General features: G+C 44.0%; 1 protein-coding gene across 7 annotated transcripts in view; it reads left to right on the forward strand.

Annotated features, from left to right (window-relative positions):
* The first annotated feature begins 1,062 nt into the window (after positions 1–1,062).
* pknox2 (pbx/knotted 1 homeobox 2) overlaps positions 1,063–14,471 on the forward strand; it is a 189,235-nt gene continuing 175,826 nt past the window's right edge. For 4 of the 7 annotated variants that reach the window (XM_043676857.1, XM_043676853.1, XM_043676854.1 and 1 more), the window contains exon 1: positions 1,068–1,084. The gene's annotated coding sequence lies outside the window, so the exon portion shown is untranslated. Of the gene's footprint in view, positions 1,085–14,471 lie in introns of all 7 variants that reach the window. The other 3 variants (XM_043676856.1, XM_043676850.1, XM_043676852.1) reach the window with 2 other exon arrangements.

The following is a 14,471-nucleotide window of genomic DNA, read 5'->3' on the forward strand; positions in this document are numbered from 1 at the left end:
AGGCTCCTCGGATGCTGCCTGACCTGCCGTGTTTTTCCAGCACCACTCTAATATTATCTCTGATCTACAGCATCTGCAGTACCCACTTTCGCCTAATACACCTGAACCACCAGAGCAGGTAGGCAGAGCTTCAATATTTTATCTCATTCAAAGGATGGTATTGTTAATAGTCAGGTGTTTCCTCTGTATTGCACTGAAATGACAACCGAGATCATGTGCCATGATATGGTTTGAACCAAGTGCTTTTTAAATTCAAAGTCAACATGCCTCCAGTCAAGTTGACACTGCATGAGCCACGAGACAATAAAGAAATGTAACTCAATTTTACTCATTACTTTGGTCGACAATACTGCTATTATAGCAAAGAGCTGGTTGGTTCAAGGCATCCCACATCTCCCAGTTTGTGTTTAAAATATATTTTGTTGAGTCGATTATTTGAAAGCTGAGCTCTCTGTACATCTTTCACTCTGCAAACAGTGTGACTGCAATGGCAGATCCAGTTTCCTGGAATTATCTGAAGTGGAGGACTGAAGCTTCCAACAAATCCCCACAATGAATGTGGTGCTCATTAGACTAGTGCAAAATACTTTAACTGAGGGCCCCTCTCAAGAACAACTCATTGGTAGCACATTGGATTCAAAGTGCATATTTAGAACAGGCACCGAGGGTGGTATCTTTATGTATTTTTACTCATCTCCCTTCTCTCTTTCTTTCTCCCTCAATTCGACCCTCCCCCTTCTTCAAGACTCCCCTTGCTCTGCACCCCTGTCATTGCCCTCAGTGTATACTCTCTGCCTCACCATGGAATGGAAAGAGTCCTGAACCCAGGTGTCCCCTAGTTCCTGACCTTGGGGGCGATGCTCTCTTGTACTTCATGCCTGCTGTCTTTTATCTTGGAGCCATGATTAGCAGTTGACAGATACATTCAAGTGACTTTTCCTTAAAAACTAACTTTCACTTTTAATTTTAGAGAGAATCTGGCAAAGGGCTGTCATTTTTTTTTCTTACAGATGTGCCTTGGGGAAGTTGCCAAGCCCATGAATAGTTGAAGCACTCTGTTTGCTGAGCAAAGCCCAGTCCATTGGTGAGCATCCAAGGCTCTGTATTCTGAAACCTGCTGCTGGTGTGTTAATCTGCAGCCGATGCCCTCTGTGGCTCTCTGATAACTGTTTCAAGCTGTTTGTTCAAGCAATCCATGCGATGTAATTGTACACAATGGTGTTTGCTTTGGCCATGAGATGAAATTGTGTGGTACAGTACAGATAAACCTACACACAAGGGCACATTACCACGATTGGTTTCCCACAGGTCACTGGTGGCTGCTGTAGAAAATGCTTTCTTTCTCTTGTCCCACATTTTTAGCTGCAGCATATCTCCATTGTTTCAGGTGGAGTAGACTGACTGGCTCAAGTCACTGCCATGCTATCTCAGGCTTGTTTAATATTAGGCTATCAATGCTGTGGTGTCTGTGCTAGAGGAAGAGAGTGCCACACTGATTTTAATTATTTCAAACTCAAACTATTATGAAAACAAATTTTCACCCTTGCTAAAGCTATTACCCTCTATTCCAGTGCAGCATGCTGTAAACGCGACATTGCCGGGGTGTAGTTATTTGGCTGACCTGTTAAAGTCCTTCTCACCCTCTTGGCTGGAAGTAAGAGATTCCATGGTACTTTTCAGCTAAGTAGTGGAGAGTTCTTCTCACTTTCCTATCCAATATTTATCTCTGATTCAGCATTCTGGAAATTATTTGCTGTGTTCATGTATAGCGTATTAAAGTATCATCGAGTTGCCCCTGTTTATATGCAAGAAGGCAAAAGTTACACTTAGTTTCTTCTGTGTCTGAAAACATCTCCTTAGATCACCTTCTATGACTCCTCAGGTCTTACCTCTAATGAAAAGTGAAGACATTCAATAGTTAAATATCACACAACACCAGGTTATAGTCCAACAGGTTTATTTGGAAGCACTAGCTTTTGGAGTGCTGATAACCACCTGATGAAGGAACGTCGCTCCGAAAGCTAGTGTGCTTCCAATTAAACCTATTGGACTATAACCTGGTGTTGTGTGATATTTAACTTTGTCCACCCCAGTCCAACACCAACATCTCCATATCATGACATTCAATAGTGTTTCCCTTGCTGAATCCCCGGTATCAGAATCGTGGTTGATTGGAATCGTCATTGGATGAGCTGAGATTACAAGAGTAGGTCAGACATGGGAATTTTACTCACCACCTGATTTCCCAAAGATTGTCCGACATCTTCATACTAGGAATGTGGTAGAATAGTCTCCACTTGCCTGGTTAAGTGCAGCTCCAACTACGCACGCAGTGTGCCCCAACTAGGCCAATACAACCCATTTATAAGAGATGTCATTGACGTTCTGTTGGAGCAGTATGTGCCTTATTCAGAGTGTATGGCAGCAACTCGTCAGGACTTCTTCGATAGCAGTTTCCAAATCCACAATCTCTACCTGTAGAAGGATAGTAGGGATGGACGGGAGGCCCTAAACTCCTCCCCCCACTCCCTATTTGCCAGATCGGCTCCAGCCACACACCATTCTGATTTGGAGCTTTATTGCCTTTCCTTCACTGTCGATGAATTAAAGTCTCTGAACACCCTCCCTAATGCAATCTAATAAACCTTAATACTATAGGTTAAATCCACACTTGAAATTAATTGTGCCCTTTTCTGTAAAATCCTTTGAACTGATGTATGGATGAGGTTATGTCCTCCAGGTGGGCTAACTGCCTATTCTACTTGCAGAGGAATGGTTTTAGTACATAGAGTCATGGAATTCTAGACATTTACAGCACAGAAACAGATCCTTCAGTCCAACTCATCCATGCCAACCAGATATCCAAACCCAATCTAGTCCCATTTGCCAGCACTTGGCCCATATCCCTCTAAAAGCTTTCTATACATATACCCATCCAAATGCCTTTGAAGTGCTGCAATTGTACCAACCTCCACTACTTCCTCTGGCAGCTCATTCCGTACATGTACCACCCTCTGCGTGAAAAAGTTGTCCTTCAGGTCCCTTTTATATCTTTCTCCTCTTACCCTAAATCTATGCCCTCCAGTTCTATACCCATCCAAATGCCTTTGAAGTGCTGCAATTGTACCAACCTCCACTACTTCCTCTGGCAGCTCATTCCGTACATGTACCACCCTCTGTGTGAAAAAGTTGTCCTTCAGGTCCCTTTTATATCTTTCCCCTCTTACCCTAAATCTATGCCCTCCAGTTCTGGACTCCCCCACCCCAGGGAAAAGACTTTGTCTATTTATCCTATCCATGCCCCTCATGATTTTATAAACCTATAAGGTCACCCCTCTGCCTCTGACTCGCCAGGGAAAACAGCCCCAGCCTATTCAGCCTCTCCCTATAGCTCAAATCCTCCAACCCTGGCGAATTCCTTATGAATCTTTTCTGAACCCTTTCAAGTATCTCAACATCCTTCCAATAGGAGGGTGACCAGAATTGCACGCAGTATTCCAACAGTGGCCTAACCAATGTCCTGTACAGCCACAACATGACCTCCCAACTCCTGTACTCAATACTCTGACCAATAAAGGAAAGCATATCAAACACCTTCTTCACTATCCTGTATACTTGCGACTCCACTGTCAAGGAGCTATGAACCTGCACTCCAAGGTCTCTTTTTTTTCAGCAACACTCCTGAGGACCTTACCATTAAGTGTATAAGTCCTGCGAAGATTTGCTTTTCCAAAGTGCAGCACCTCGCATTTATCTACATTAAACTCCATCTGCCACTTCTCAGCCCATTGGCCCATCTGATCAAGATGCCATTGTATTCTTAGGTAACATTCTGCACTGTCCACTCCACCTCCAATTTTGATGTCATCTGCAAACTTGTTTATTATGCCTTCTATGTTCAAATCATTTATATAAATGACAAAAAGTAGTGGACCCAGCACCAATCCTTATGTCACTTCACTGGTCACAGGCCTCCAGTCTGAAAAACAACCTTCCACCACTACCCTCTTTCTTCTACCTTTGAGCCAGTTCTGTATCCACATGGCTAGTTCTCACTGTATTCCATAAGATCTAACCTTGCTAACTAGTCTCCCATGGGGAACCTTATTTTAATTCAAATTATATTTCCATAGAACAAAATCGGTAGAATTCCTACAGTGTGGAAACAGGCCACTCAGCCTCACAAGTCCATACTGACTCTGAAGAGCATCCCACCCAGACCCCTCCCCTTCTCCCTACCCTTTCCCTGTAACCCTGCATTTCCTGCAGCTAACCCACCTAACCTACACATTCCTGAACACTACAGGCAATTTAGCATGGCCAATTCACCTAACCTGCACATCTTTGGACTGTGGGAGGAAACCGGAGCACCCGGAGGAAATCCACGCAGACACAGGAAGAATGTGCAAGTTCCACACAAACAGAATCAAACCCAGGCCTCTGGCGCTGTGAGGCAGCAGTGCTAACCACTGAGCCACCTTGCCACTCCTTGGATAGTAATTTATTAAATTTATTATTATTTACCTATGGAAATTTTAACAAATGAACAATATATGTCTATATGAAATTTTCCATGCGGAGGAAACACATCCATGTCTAACTCAACTGTGGGTGTGACAATACCAGATGGACTGCAGCAGTTCAAGAAGACAGCTCACCACCACGTTCTGAAGATCAATTAGGGATGGGCAATGAAAGCTGGCCTTGACAGAGATGTTCACATCCCATGTAAGAATTTTTGAAAGTTACTGTCATCTCCATTCTCCTGCAAACCTCTCGAATCCTCCATCCTTCCAACCTTTTGTGGGTGGCACGCTGGCACAGTGGTTAGCACTGCTGCCTCACAGCGCCAGAGATCCGGGTTCAATTCCCACCTCAGGCGACTGACTGTGTGGAGTTTGCACGTTCTCCCCGTGTCTGCGTGGGTTTCCTCTGGGTGCTCCGGTTTCCTCCCACAGTCCAAAGATGTGCACGTCAGGTGAATTGGCCATGCTAAATTGCCCATAGTGTTAGGTAAAGGGGTAAATGTATGGGAATGGGTGGGTTAAGCTTCGGCGGGTCAGTGTGGACTTGTTGGGCCGAAGGGCCTGTTTCCACACTGTTTGTAATCTAATCTAATCTAATCTAATCTAATCTAGTTTTCGAACCCTGTTTACTCTCCAGGGTCAGCTCTCACACGTGTGTCCATCTTCCTCAAACTTCCATGCCCGAATTCCTCCAATTAGATTTCAGCCCCACCGCAGTTCTGAAACATCTATTACCAAAGACCATCCCATGGAAATAAGGCAAAGGTAAACCATTGCTCCTTGTATTGACACAGTTCACTGAGATTTTGTTCCAATGCCTCTCCACTGTCAGTCAGCTGAGTGCAGTTGCCTTTATCCATTTGTACCTATCGTGTAGTAGCTGGTGAGTTAGCTGCCATTGCTTCTTTTCCTATTGCAGCCCCACTACCTCTGCCCGCACTCCCCCCACCCCCAAGAATCTCTCATTGTCTTCTCCTGTTTCTTATTTACATTCTCCCCCTTGGCAACATCATCCAAAAACTGTCTGTTTCCACATATAATCAGAATACTGAACTTGACCTCACTTCCACTTGTTAATCCCCTCCAGATATCCATCAACTGGTAGATTTCTTGTCCAATGTCTGGAACTGGATGAGCTAAAATTGTTTCTAATTAAACAAATGGATTACCAAAGCCATTGATTTCAGCTCTCGTTATGAACACTTCCCTTGCAATGGAGTCCATCTCTCTTCCTGTCAGCTCTCCCTGGCTGAACCAGAATTTTCACAAGCTTGATGTTCTTTGTGACACTGAGATAAGTTGTCTGTCTCACATCTGCCCTTGCACTATGGTCTCCTCCAGTTTGCACCTTTGGCCTTACCTCACCTTACTTGTTCTTGAGCACTTGTTCTTGTGTTTGCTACGTCATAAACATGATGATTCCAATTCACTCTAAGCTTGTCTCCCTCATTCTGCTTCAGCAAACTTGAAACCATTCAAACCTTTCCTGCCTATATCCAAATTCACACAAAGTCCCACTTATTGGTACCTGGTTAAATAATGCCTCAATTTTAATTGCTCATTCTTGTTTACTGACCTGTCCCCCACTCTGTAATTTACTGAGATCCTAAGTTCTGAAATTTCCTTTCTAAATTTACGTACTTCTTGCCTTTGCTTTTCCCTGTTTAAGACCTGCCTTAAAATTCACATCTGTGACCAAGCTTTTCAGTATCTGACCATGTGTGGCTCAGTGTCAAATTATGAGAAAGTGCGAACTGCAGATGCTGGAGAGCTGAGTCGAGATTGTAGCGCTGGAAAAGCACAGCAGGTCAGGGAGCATCCAAGGAGCAGGAGAATTGATGTTTCGGGCATAAGCCCTTCATCACTGTCAAATTATGTTTGATAAAGCGTTAGAATGTTTTATAATATTGAAGATAAGTACAAGGTGTTGATGACTACATTGCATGCCCTAATTTCTGTGCAATATAATCTAACATTGGAGACCGGTTAGCTCAGTTGACTGGATGGATGGTTTGGAATACAGAGCAATATGCTGGTTCAATTCCCAAAGGTAAACATGAACGTCCTACCTCCTCAACCTCGTCCCTTGGCTGAGGGGTGGTGACCCTCAGTTTAAACCCACCCCCATTACCTCTCTCTCATGAGAGAGCAGTCCTCTGGGTCAATGACAACATTACGTTTTAAAATAAAGTGACCATGCTTTACAATACTTTATTGCCAATGGGGGCATTCAGAGATCAGCAGAAGTGTTATATCAGTAACTACTCCTCCTTTCATATTACCATGAGGCACATGTTTCTCTTACTCATCCTCTGTTCACATCAAGTCACCTGTCTCAGAACTCGACAACTGCATTATTGCTTTAACTCCATTTTCTACCAGTGTATTCAGGGATGGTTATTATTTAATCCAGGCAGAGACTGGAAGAATACAGTTTTAGAGTTGGATATGGAAAGGATGCAGTCTGTGAAAGGAGAAAGGCAGAGTTTGTATGCAAACTGCGCCTAATCTTGTCTCTTGAAATCCCAAAGGACCTTAGGTACAATTAATCACTCAGATCAGCAGTCACTGTGTAAGCGTGTGATATGTAATGTTATGTATTAAAGTTCCTGAGTACAATTATCTAAATAGGGCAATTTTAAATATACATTTTCTTTTGATCAGTTAAATTAATTTGATGCAATCCTGTGTCATAGGCTATGGGCCTCAGGCAACAAACTAACAGTGTTGTGGTGTAGAGGTGTAAAACGTTTAGTTGATATTATAATTCTGGATATTTATGGAATTCTTCCTTTTCCAGCAATTTAGTAATAGTTACTGTGGGTTGGCCCAGAATAATGGAAAAGTTGGAAAGTTTCAATAATGTGTCTTTAGCAAACTGTGTGACCCTGCAGATTAACAATTCTGCAATTCACTGCAGTATATCCCAACCATCACCAGCACCTTCACATTTTGCTAGTTTCTCTATGGAATGATGGATCACAGGCAGGAACCTTGAGGAATAATTCTGGGAATCAGCTCAACAAGTATTCAACAAACAATTGTGCACTGTGAATTTTATTTAATGGAGTTCCTAGACATTCTTATTTAGTCATTTGATTGTTGGGCTTTGGGGCAGATTTACCTATTCGTAGGCATTCAGTTACCAGCTGTTTATGCATATTCATTTCAGTTAATGGTTTGTAATTCTTGGCTCTTTACATGGCTGTTAAGGTGCTGCATACTGTGATGGCAGAGGACAGTGCTTTAACTGCATTTGTAGCGAAAAAATGGCTTTGTACTGGTAATCTGAGTGAGGATGCTGCACAGGTCTGCTGCACATTTTCCTCTGTCAGATTCATTGGAACAGTTGACTTCCAAATGTATTACATGAACAGAAAGTTGTCCAGGAGCCACAGGGAGAATATTGACCGACTATATTTGAGACAATGGTCCCGACTTAAACTGCACACTCCAGAACTCTCAGGCTGCGGCACTGTAAGTAACACTGTCTCCTTTGAGCCGTGAGGTTTAGCATTCTGGTTCAAATGCGGATGCAAAGGAACATAACCCGTCTGGCTCTCCAGTGCAGTCTGGTGAAGTCTGCATTGTCTAAGGCCGACTAGAAAGTGAGAACTGCAGATGCTGGAGATCAGAGTCAAAACGTGTGACGCTCGGAAAGCTCAGCAGGTCATGCAGCATCCAAGGAGCAGGAGAGTCAACATTTCAGTCATTAGCGCTTCATCAAGAATGTTAGGGAGGGGGCATAGGGGATGGGGCCTGAGAGATAAATAGGTGGAGAGGTGTTGGGGTGGGGGGGGGAGCGGTCAAGGGGGGAGCGGTCAAGGTAGCTGGGAAGGCAATTGGTAAATGCAGGTGGAGGATGATGGTGATAGGATGGAGCGGATAGGTGGGAAGGAAGATGGATGGGTGAGACAATTCAAGAGTGTGCCAAGTTGGAGGATTGGATCTGGGATGAGGTGGGGGGAGGGGAGATGAGGAAACTGGTGAAATCAACATTGATCCCGTGTGGTTAGAAGGGTCCCAAGGCAGAAGATGAGGCATTATTCCTCCAGGCATCAGATGACTTGGATTTGGTACTGGAGGAAGCCCAGGACTTGCATGTCCTTGGCGGAGTGGGAGGGGGAGTTGAAGTGGTCGGCCATAGGGTGGTTGGATTGGTTGGTGCAGGTGTCACAGAGAATTTCCCTGAAATGTCCCGCGAGTTAGTGTCCTGTCTCCCCAGTGTAGAGGAGACCATAGCGAGAGCAACGGACATAGCAGATGAGGTGTTTGAATGCGCAGGAAAATCTCTTCCGGATGTGAAAAGATCCTTTAGGGTCTTGGATAGCAGTGAGAGGGGAAGTGTGGGCACATGTTTTATACCTCTTGAGGTGACAAGGGAAGGTGCTGGGAGTGGAGGGTGGTTGGTGGTGGGGTGTGGACCTAACAAGAGAGTCATGGAGGAAAGGTCTATGTGGTATGCTGATAGAGGTGGGGAGGGAAATATATCTCTGGTGGTGGGGTCTGACTGTAGGTGGCGGTAATGGTGGAGGATGATGGGTTGTATTGGGAAATTAGTGGGGTGGAAGATGAGGACCAGGGGTGGTTCTATCCTTGTTGCGATTGGAGGGGTGGGGTTCAAGGCCGGGGGTGCAGGAAGTGCAGGAGATGTGCTGGAGGGCAGCACTGATCACGTCGGGGGGGGAAGTCATGTGGGACATTCTGGAGTGGAATTGCTCCTTCTGAGAGCAGATAGGCAGAGACGGAGTAATTGGGAGTAAGCAATAGTGTTTTTTCAGGAGGGGAGTTGGGAGGAGTTGTAATCCAGTTAGCTGCAGGAGTCGGTGGGTTTGAAGTAGATGTCCGTGTTGAGTCAGTCATCGGAAATGGAGATAGAGAGGCCCAGAAACGAAAGAGAGGTGTCCGAGATGGTCTAGGTGAACTTGAGGTCAGGGTGGAAGGTGCTCATGAAGTTGATGAATTCTTCAACCTGCTCATGGGAGTATGAGATATCACCGATACAGTCATCAATGTAGCAGAGGAAAAGATGGGGAATGATGCCAATGTAACTGCAGAAGATGGACAGTTCCACGTATCCGACAAAGACATAGCTGGGGCTCATGCGGGTGCCCATGACTACCCCTTTGGTCTGAAGGAAATTGGAGAATTCAAAGGAGAAGTTGTTGAGGGTGAGGACCAATGCCACCAATCGAATGAATGTGTGGGTGATGGGGTACTGGTGGGTCGGTGGGAGAGTAAGAAACTGAGGGCTTGGAGGCCTTCACAATGGCAAATGGATGTATACAGGGACTGGATGTCCATGATGACGATGAGGCATTAGGGGCTAAGGAAACAAATGTCATGGAGGGGGTGGAGGGTGGGTGGTCTCCCGAATGTATGTGAAGAGATCCTGGATCAAGGGGGACAGGATGGTGTCAAGGTATGAGGAGATAAGTTTGGTGGGGCAGCAGCAGGTGGGACTGATTGATTGACCAGGGCAGTCAGGTTTATGAATTTTGGACAATGAATTGGCCAGGTCTAAGGCCTTTCAATTGAAGCACTAGACCAAGGCTATGTCTGCACCAGATACTTGTAAAAGATTCTATGGCACTAGTTAAAGAAAAGCAGAATTATATGTTCACTCACAAGCAGGTTAGGGTAAAAATTAAGCTTGCCAAATTAAATAATCAAATTGCTGGGACTTTGTTGTGTACAAATTGGTTGTTATAATTGGGGGCAGGCACTGGTCCAAGGTACTGTCAGTAGACATGTAATGCAGCGTGCTAAGCTAATGTTCTGGAGCATAGGTTTGAATCAATCCATAGCAGATGGTGAAATTTGAATTCAATAAAAAAAATCTGGAATTAGAAACTAGCCTAAATGCAACCAGGTGACACTGTCAACTGTCATAAAAAAGAAACGTCTGATTCTCTAATTTACTTCATGCAGAGAAGTCGGCCGTATTTACCTAGTCTGGCCTACATGTGTCTCCAAACATTTAGCGATGTGATTGACTTCTAAAGTCCCTCTGAGTAATTAGGGATGGGCAATACATGCTGATCCAACCTGTGACACCCACATTCCGTGAATGAACAAAAAATTGAATAAAACAGTAGTTGTAAGGTGTTCTTGGCCATTCTAATTTTGCAAAAGGTGTTATAAAAATGCAGAAATGCATTTTATTTTCTTAGATTTCAAAGAACTGTCATACCGAATAGAATCAGCGATATGCAGTGTCTGCACCCATAAATAAAAAAAATGAAATTATATATAAAAAAAAATCAGTGGTGCTTAACTCATCTCTGCTCACTGACCCCCCAAGTCCTGTCCATCATCTACAAGGCTCAAGTCAGGAGTGAAATGGAACCCTCCCCATTTGCCTCGAGGGGTGCAGCTCCAACAACACTCAAGAAACGTGACACCATCTAGGACCTACTACCTGCTTGATTGGCATCACATCCACAAACATTCACCCCCTCTACCAGCAACACTCAGTAGCAGCAGTGTGTACTATCCACAAGACGGACTGCAGGAATTCAAAAAACCTCTGTAGACAGCACCTTCCAAACTTACAACCACTTCTATCTGGAAGGACAAGGGCAGCAGATATATAGAACATTACCACCTATAAATTCCCCTCCAGACCACTCACCATCCTTACCTGGAAATATATTGCCGTTTCTTCAGTGTCACTGGTTCAAAATCCTGGAATTCCTTCCCTTTGGCATTGTGGGTCAGTGGTTGCAGTGGTTCAAGTAGCAACTCATCATCAACTTCTCAAGGGCAACTCGTGATGGGCAGTAGCCATCTACATCCCATCAATGAATTAAAAGAAAACTCTCCTGGGATTTTGGTTGTACAGCAGTTCAACTTCTGTTTCAGTGTATTGTACCAACAAGGAAAACCTATGCTCTTTTGCGTTTGAACCTGGCTTTTAATAAGTCTCTAGACAAGGTTCCACATGGTAAATTGATCAAAACAAAAGGACTATGGCAAGTTGTGTCCAAAACTGAGTTGGAGGCAGTAAGCAAATGGTAATGATTTGATTGTGCTTGTGACTGGCATGTTATTTCTAGCAGGATTCCACAGAACTTAATACTAGATTCCTTACTTTTTGTGATAGATGTCAATGATTTATGCATACATGTATGAGAATTATTAAAGTGTTTTCAGATGTTACAAAAAATTAGTCCCGTGGTTGAGAATGGGGCTGAAAGCTATAGAGGCCAAAAGCTATAGACCGCAGGGTGTTTTCCATTGATTGTCTAATAATGTCTAGGGTTGTGGAGTCTAGGTGGACTAGCCATAGGAAATGGTAGAATTACAGGGATAGGATAGGGAGGTGGGTCTGGTTGGGTTGCAGTTCAGAGGGTCTGTGGACTGGATGGGCTGAAAGGCCTGCTTTGACATTGTAGGGATTCTATAAGTGGGTAGGAATTGACAAATGTCAGTCAGTCCAGAGAAGTTTGAGAACATGCATTTTGTGAGTCCCTAGGAAAAGCACAATAAGTGTGAGGATCCTGATGAATGTGAAGGAATAGTTGGATCTTAATGTGTGTCCATAGATTCCTCTCTCAGTTCAGGGAGTTTATGTTCAAACTGTATAAAACATTAATGCAACTATAGCTGGAGCACTACTTGCAGTTCTCATTACCATATTTCAAGAGGTTTGGGATTGTGCAAGAGAAGACAGAGGAGATTTATGAGTGTGCTGCTGGAAATGGAGACCTTCAGTGATGTGGAAAGATTGGACAGGCTGGAGTTATTTTCTTTGGAGCAGAGGATGCTGAAGGGAAGTGGCTTAGATTGAATAGGAAGACCACATTTTCATTGTGAGGGAGACAGTGGGCCTAAATTGAAAGTTATCGACAAAGAAAGAGCAGAGTTCTCAAGAAAAGGTTTTAACATCTGGAGGGTGGTGGTTGGCTGGAACTTGTGGCCTGAAAAGGTGCTGGTGGAAGGAACCCTACTACTATTTACAATGTACTTGGATATGAGCTTGAAGGGGCTATGGACTAAGAGCTGAAAATTGTGACTGGACTGTATAGTTTTTATTTTTCCTGATCAGACTCAATGGGCTGAATGGCATCCTCTGCACTGTAACTGTGCAGTGTTTCTAGTCCCAGAAGAACATGCATTGTGTCTTTTTTCCTCTGTTTTCTTTGTGTTATTTTTAACCTGCTGCATACACCTGCATTACTTGAACATGACCACGAATCAGTGATTATCAAAACCACCACTTTGGTTTTCAGATTCCACCATCTTTTTATTCTGCCTTGTGTCTCCGCATTTCAGCTTATAGCATCTTACCCACTGCTGTCTCACTTGGGCTGGATGTTCTATCACCATACCCTGATATTTCGTCTTTCTTTAGCTAAATCATTTACTTCACAGTGTTTCTCCCCCCATTCAAATGCATCCTGAAAACTAGCTCTATTTGGTGCCTTCAATTCCCTTCCTTGTAGAAAATGGTTGAGTGTTTCATGTCAGAAGATGTCAATTCAATACATGTTATTCAACAGCTTAGACTGGAATTCAGCAAGTATTTTATGGCACAAGCCAAAACAATTAAGTGGGGACAATTACATTTTGCAGCATTTTTAAAAAGCATCATGATTTATTTGTGTGATCATAATCAAAAGGCTATAGGCCAGTGAGGCATTTTACCTTCCACTGAACGGTAGTGATCTTTTCCAAAATCCCCAGCTTCTAACAGATCAGACTTAGGCCATATGAGGAAAGTTCATTTATCATATGACTTAGGTGTGAAACAACTGCTGTGGTGCTGAATCAAAAGGTGCTGGAATTCTGAAAATGCTATGAAATAGTCAGCAGGTCTGGCAGCATCTGTGGAGAAAGCATTCAGCTCAAAGTCCTTTGTTCAGACGTTGAGCACTGCAGGGTATTAATTCCTGGCTACAGTTGCAGAGTTTGCAGACAGGCAGCTATTAACCTGCTAGTTACCCTCAGTTCCTAGGTAAATGCAAAAGAGCGAGAAAACTCTTTCCTGCCTGCATCGTAGGCAGATCTCCCAGGAAAGTGGTGAGTTTTTGCATAAGGGCAAGTTTAGATTTCCTGTGATTCTGTCAGTTTGCTGGACAAGGCTGTTTTTTTTAACGTCAAGAACCGGCCCCCCAACATGGTTGAAGTACAGCTTTACTGATGAATGAAGCTCTTATTCTTAATAAGCAGCAGCAGTTTGTCAGATCCTCCTAATGTGACAGTGTGTGTGGAAAGTGTACTATACCAATAGGTGGGGCTTACTAGTGGCCATTGGGCCATTGCATTGATATGCTGTACAAGTGCCCCACTACATGGTTTAGAGGAAGTGTGGGCTTACAGTAGAGCTCATCCTGCAAAGCACTTCTACATTGACATCCTTCCACAAAGTGCCCAATAAGAGGAGGTGATGGCCTAGTGATGTTATCATTGGGCTGTTAACCCAAAGACCCAGCTAATGTCCTTGGGACCCAGGTCGAATCCCACTACATCAGATGGTGGAAATTGAATTTTCAATAAAAATCCGGAATTAAGATCTAATGGTGGCTTAGTGATTAGCACTGCTGCGTCACAGTGTCAGGGGACGAGGTTCGATTCCAGCCTCAGGCGACATCTGTATGGAGCTTGCATATTCTCCCTGTATCTGCGTAGGTTTCCTCCCTCAGTCCAAAGATGCACAAGTTAGGTAGATTAGCCACGGGTAATGCAGGATTACAGGGATAGGGTAAGGGAGTGGGACGCAGTTCGGAGGGTTGGTGTGGACTCGATGGGCCGAATGGCCTGCTTCCACATTGTAGGGATTCTATGATGAAACAATTGTCATTTGTCAGGAAAACCCATCACTAATGGTTCACTAATGTCCTTCAGGGAGGGAATACCTCATTTGGCCTCCATGTGACTCCTAACCCACAACAATGTGGTTGACTCTTAACTGCCCTCTGGGCATTTAGGAATGGGCAATAA

The sequence above is a fragment of the Chiloscyllium plagiosum genome, chromosome 35 (assembly GCF_004010195.1).
Source record: "Chiloscyllium plagiosum isolate BGI_BamShark_2017 chromosome 35, ASM401019v2, whole genome shotgun sequence".
Lineage (NCBI taxonomy): Eukaryota > Metazoa > Chordata > Chondrichthyes > Orectolobiformes > Hemiscylliidae > Chiloscyllium > Chiloscyllium plagiosum.